The sequence below is a fragment of the Podarcis raffonei genome, chromosome 4 (genome assembly GCF_027172205.1).
Source record: "Podarcis raffonei isolate rPodRaf1 chromosome 4, rPodRaf1.pri, whole genome shotgun sequence".
NCBI classification, from domain to species: domain Eukaryota; kingdom Metazoa; phylum Chordata; class Lepidosauria; order Squamata; family Lacertidae; genus Podarcis; species Podarcis raffonei.
Window position 1 is genome coordinate 10,295,561 of NC_070605.1, and position 6,216 is coordinate 10,301,776.

At 47.1% G+C, this 6,216-nt stretch overlaps 1 long non-coding RNA gene across 1 annotated transcript; it reads left to right on the plus strand.

Moving 5' to 3' along the window:
• The first annotated feature begins 2,231 nt into the window (after window positions 1-2,231).
• LOC128412494 (uncharacterized) lies at window positions 2,232-5,792 on the plus strand. The gene is made up of 2 exons (XR_008330093.1): window positions 2,232-2,464; window positions 5,696-5,792. It is a non-coding gene; the product is annotated as an uncharacterized LOC128412494 (long non-coding RNA).
• Window positions 5,793-6,216: the final 424 nt, after the last annotated feature.

Sequence of the window (6,216 nt, forward strand, 5' to 3'; positions counted from 1 at the left end):
AAAGTGAATGTGGCCCTCGGGCTGGAAAATGCTGGGCTGCTTCTGCCACCGGCGACACCTCTTGCATTTCCGCACTTGCTGCCCGGGCTCAATCTTTGCTGCTAATTCCTCTCTTGGCACAGGCAGAAGGCGTATGAGCACGTGTGTGCCGTACGGTGCTCTGGAGGGTAATGGCTTCCCAGGGAATACGGATCTCTCCGCTATGTTTCTTCCACCTTGACCCGGAGGGATTTCCTCCGTATGTAACGGGACCTGCCTCTACCATCCATGAGTGAGAGAATATAATACGAGCTGTCAAGTCGCATTAACTGCAGATCCAGCCGTTCGTGACCCCGGGGCCTGGTTTGCAAACCGCAGCAATCTGTGGCGTATCACAACATGGATACTTTCGCTAACGGATGCCTGTCGTTTTTCGGGGGGGGAGGGCGGCAAGGGTGTGCTTTGAGAACGCCTCTTTGAAGTCCTTTCCTCATCTCGAAGTGTCTGGTGGGGTTGGGGGAGGGAAGAGCAGCAGGAAATTGTTCCTAGCCTGAAGGGAGAAGTTTGGAACAGGAATTCAAATTCTCTTCACCTAATAACACTTAATGGTTCCCACCCCCCACCCCCAAATCGCCCTTTCTCATCCACGGAAGAAAGAAAACGATGCAGGAACACACCATGCACAGATGGCTGACTTCTTGGTATATAATAATCACAAAGCTACACCTGGAATCTGTTCCTGGTTTTACCATGGGAAGCAAGGGGCTCCTCTGACGTGTCGAGGTACTCGGTCCTCTTTGTGCTTAGAAATTACGGTCGCCTGGGTCTGGCGGTTCTTCGTGGCGTACGGGAGATGTTCCCAGCAAGCACCTGCTCCACGGATGTGGTCCTGTGAGGGGTGGGGCGAAAGCAACTGAGTGGAGGCCGGTCCATTCATGTCCTGAACCCTATGGCGAAGTCATGGAGGGGATGGACCAATCCTTTATTAACAATTTCAACATAACAAAAGATCAAAACATATCATATTATCCCACCCCTTTTTCCCTACCTCCCCATCAAACCCTCCGTCCCCCCACAAGACTTCCCTCAGCTCCTCTCTGATTTATCAACACATATTATTCTCTGCATACTGTAAAACTGTATAAATTCTTATATTATCTGTCTACTATGTAAACAATGAATAAATTTGTGTATGTTTATTCAAAACCTGCCAAGGAGTCCAATTCATTTTGTTGTCTTTTTATTTTTATTATTTTTATTAATTTTTATTAAATGTTACAAAAAAATGAAAAGAAAAAAAGAAATAGAAACAATACATAACCATACATTAAAACATTTATCTACGCAATTTTCCAGAATGCAGACTAGAAAAGAAGACAAAAGATAAAAGAAAGAAACAAGAAAAAGAATGAAGAGAAAAAACGCTTTTCATAATCAATTATTCCAAATTCATACTTCAAACATTACGATATATAAATGCTAGTTAAAATATTATAAAAGACTTCCACCGCATTCACCACACGTCTCTTGGTTATCTAATTCACCTTTGTAAGTAATTTGTAAAAAGTTCCCCTTCTTCTTTGAAGTCACAGTTGTCCTTATCTCGCGGTTTGTATGTCAGTTTCGCCAGTTCTGCATAATCCATCAATTTCTCTTGCCACTGTTCTTTGGTCGGGGTTTCCTGATTCTTCCATCCTTGTGCTATCAAGACTCTTGCTGCTGTTGTAGCATTCATGAATAAATTCTTTATTTTTCTTGGCAGGTCTTGTGAGGGGATGGACCGATCCTGAGGAAGAGGGGGCATCCAGTCCAGCATCCTGTTCTCAAAGGGGCCAACCAGGAGCTGGTGGGAAGGCCAAAAGTAGGACCCAAGTGCACTCTCCTGTGGTGGCGCTGTGGTCTAAACAACTGAGCCTCTTGGGCTTGCCGATCAGAAGGTCGGCAGTTCGAATCCCCACGATGGGGTGAGCTCCTGTTGCTCTGTCCCAGCTCCTGCCAACCTAGCAGTTCGAAAGCACACCAGTGCAAGTAGATAAATAGGTACCGTTGTGGTGGGAAGGTAAATGGCATTTCCGTCACGGTGTCCCGCCGGAAGCGGTTTAGTCCTGCTGGCCACATGACCCGGAAAGCTGTCTGTGGACAAACTCCAGCTCCCTTGGCCTGGAAGTGAGATGAGCGCTGGAACCCCATAGTTGCCTTTGACTGAGCTTGACTGTCCAGGGGTCCTTTACCTTTACCTACCAATACAGATAAAGGCTGTTGAGCTGTATCCACCATTGTGAGGTCTGAGGTGGTTATCGTGATGCCTCCTCAGCTGTTGCCATTGGCTGTGGACTGCCTGTGATGTCACAAAAGCACATGGCAGCTGTGCTGATATAAAGGCGGTCCACTCCCTCTTCCCAGGCAGAATGCAGGGCCAACGGCTGTGGTTGTCAGCACTGGGTGGTCTCCTTCCATGTGGAGGTGAACTGGCCAGTGGAAGGAGGTGAGGAACAAGGAGACCAGACAGCTACATTTGTGTGTATGTGTGTACAGTTTCTAAAAGGAAGTGGCACTGAGTCACCATTCTCTAGAAGCAAACAGGCCATGTTCTTAATGCTGTTAAGGGAAGGACAAAGAAAACTCCAGGGGTCCTTTTTGATTACCTTTTATCATTCAGAATAATAATAATAATAATAATAATAATAATAATAATAATAATAATAATATTTAGTCCCGCCCTCCCCAGCCAAGACCAGGCTCAGGGCAGCTAACAACCAATAATAAAAACAAGTTGATTAAAATACATTTTTTTAAAAAAAAACAAGATTAAAATACAGCATTAAAACATTAAGAGGCAACCTCTTCACAGGAGGAGAAAGGAAAAAGAAAGAGGGGGAGGGAATCAAACTGATTATAAGCCGAAGGCCAGGTGGAACAACTCTGTCTTACAGGCCCTGCGGAAAGAAATCAGATCCTGCAGGGCCCTGGTCTCATGAGACAGAGCGATCCACCAGGCGGGAGCCAGTGTTGAGAAGGCCCTGGCCCTGGTTGAAGCTAATGTGACTTCCTTAGGGCCCGGGACCTCCAAAATGTTGTCATTTGTGGACCTTAAGGTCCTCCGTGGGGCATACCGGGAGAGGCGGTCCCATAGGTACGAGGGTCCTAGGCCGTGAAGGGCTTTAAAGGTCAAAACCAGCACCTTGAACCTGACCCTGTACTCCACCGGGAGCCAGTGCAGCTGGAAAAGCACTGGGTGAATATGCTCCCATGGCAGAGACCCCGTGAGGAGCCTGGCTGCAGCATTCTGCACCCCCTGGAGTTTCTGGGACAGCTTCAAGGGCAGCCCCGCGTAGAGCGGATTTCAGTAGTCAAGCCTGGAGGTGACCGTTGCATGGATCATTGTGGCCAGGTAGGGGTGGGAAAGGTAAGGGACCAACTGTGGATGAAGAACATAGCCATTGGCGTAGTAACCCCTGAAAGCCTTCTCCTCCATGAGTTTCTGCTCTTTCACAGCCATCCAAGATGGTGGCCATCACTTCCTCCTGTGGCAGGGAGTTCCATAGTTTAACAATGCACTGCGAGGAAAAGGACTTACTTATATCTGTTCTGAATTTTCCAACATGCAGCGTTATTGTCTGTCCGGGGGTCCTAGTGTTAAGAGAAAGGGGAGGGGGCTTTCCCCTATCTGCTTTCTCCCTGCCATGCCTAATTTTATAAACTTCCATCATGTGGCCTCTTACTCGCCTTTTTTCTCTTAGTTGAAAAAATTCCCAGATACTGCATTCATTCCTCCTAGCAGTGTGCGCCATCTCCTAGCAGCGCAGCAATAAAACTACTCGCACATTTGCAAAGCTAAGCAGGGTCCGGTATGGTTCGCGATTGGATGGGGGACCGCGTGTTGAGATTCCTACGTTGCAGGGGTTGGACTAGGTGATCCTCAAGGTCCCTTCCAACGCTACAATTCCACAATTGTATGAGATTTGATTGCTGCTCCACCTGGGAATAATGCCGTTTCCTATACAGTGGTACCTCGGGATAAGTACTTAATTCGTTCCGGAGGTACGTTCTTAACCTGAAACTGTTCTTAACCTGAAGCACCACTTTAGCTAAAGGGGCCTCCTGCTGCCGCCACGCCGCTGGAGCACGATTTCACTTCTCATCCTGAAGCAAAGTTCTTAACCTGAAGCAATATTTCTGGGTTAGCGGAGTCTGTAAACTGAAGCGTATGTAACCTGAAGCATATGTAACCCGAGGTACCACTGTATCTCTACACCCTTCAAACGGCAGATACCTTCACACAAAGGACTGTCTTCTCGCTTCTCTGCTGGAGCTGTTCCCGAACCTTAGATCTGCTTTTGAAAATGAAATACTCTCTTTTCCTGCGTCCTATTTCCCCCCTTCTCTCTCAACCCCCCCACTTACTTCTCTCCTCCTGCCGCATGTTAACGGGCCCGTTTCAAAGGAGATTTGGTTTCGACAGGGGCAACTGCCCGGTAACTGCGATGACGGCTCCCGGCGAGCTCTCTCGGCCTGCTGTGGCCGTGCGAAGCTGAGATCTTCCATTTCTCACATTTCATCCTCTGCCTCGGACGGCTGTTGGCTTTTCAACGCCTGGGTTTTAAGAGAGCTGCTGCTGTTGCTACATCAGCCGCCACAGCCACTGTCAGGGCGAGAAATGTCAATGGCAAGGCTGAGGAAGTCTGAAAGAATTCAGCTTTGGGAAGACAGACCGTGAGCCTTTTGGTTTTAAAGACAAACTCAAACAGGCCCAAAGGCTTAGGGCAGGAGTAGGCAACCTTTTCTATCCCAAGGTCTGCATTCCCTTTTGGACAACCTTTGAGGGGGTCGCATATTACTGGCTAGTAGCAGCTATCAAGAGCCTATTATTATTATTATTATTATTATTATTATTATTCATGCCCCATCTTTTTCCCTGGCAGGGACTCAGGGAGCCATACAGATAAAAGTAAGAACAGATAAAAATGTAGGGAAAAGCCCATAATTTTTTGAAAAAAACCAATTAAACATGGATCAAATTAAAGCTATCTAATGTACAGGGACACGGGTGGCACTGTGGTCTAAACCACAGAGCCTAGTGTTTGCTGATCAGAAGGTTGGCAGTTTGAATCCCCGCGACGGGGTGAGCTCCTGTTGCTCGGTCCCAGCTCCTGCCAACCTAGCAGTTTGAAAAAACGAAGTGCAAGTAGATAAATAGGTACCACTCTTTCTCTGAACCAACCTCGGTGTCATTTGACTCCTTCATCCCTGTTCTGGGAGCAACGCTCAACCTACCAGTCGGTAAAGTCTAATAAGGCTCTCCCACTCCCAAGGTGATTGGCTTTCTAAACTTCCAAGCTGCGGATTACGATTGAGAGTTTAAAGGCCAGTGGCAGAGGCTCAAATCCTGAAATGTTCTGTGATTGGATATCATGTATCGAATCAGAACACAGAGGCTCAGAATCCTTAGTCCAGACTCAAGATCAGGCAAACACAGACCACTGAATACATAACACCTTCTAACTCTGTGATTCTATGATAATTTAGATTTCTCCAGGCCAAGAAATGTTTTTTGGGAGGGAGCTGTTTTGGACCAAACTGGTGGTACAAAAAGTGCAACAGATATTTGTGTTGTAGGTTTTTTTTTTAAAATGAACCCACTTTTTAAACATGCACACACCACAAGCTGACCATTCCGGCTGTTGTCCCACCATCCATATTTGCAATCCTTCTGCAGGTGGAAAGTTTAACGTAGGTGCTGAAAACAGGCCAAGACGGGCATTTAAAACATGACAGTCAACGCGAGCATTTTGTCAAAGGAAAGAGGCGAGTGACACTCTGTGAAACTCAGCAGCTCACCAGGGAAGCATTTAGGAAGCTGGCCTCTGCTTGAGTGAAAGACTACAGGCCCAGTAGAGAGATCAGCAGAGCTTCTGAGAGTCAGCTACAGGAGAGAGAGAGAGAGAGAGAGAGAGAGGTCATGCTCCATCTCCATTATCGGGGACAGTATTTTTTATTTTATTTTTTGTAAATAATTTTTATTTGATTTTTCAAGTGTAAAATTACAACAGTATCAAATACATTGGTACGTCTGGTTGCGAACGGGATCCGTTCCGGAGCACCATTCGCAACCTGAGAGAAATGCAAGCCGCGTCTGCGCACGCGCAGGTCGCGATTTTCTGCGTCTGCGCATGCGCAAGTGGCGAAACCCGGAAGTAACCCTTTCCGGTACTTCCAGGTCGCCACGGGACGCAACCT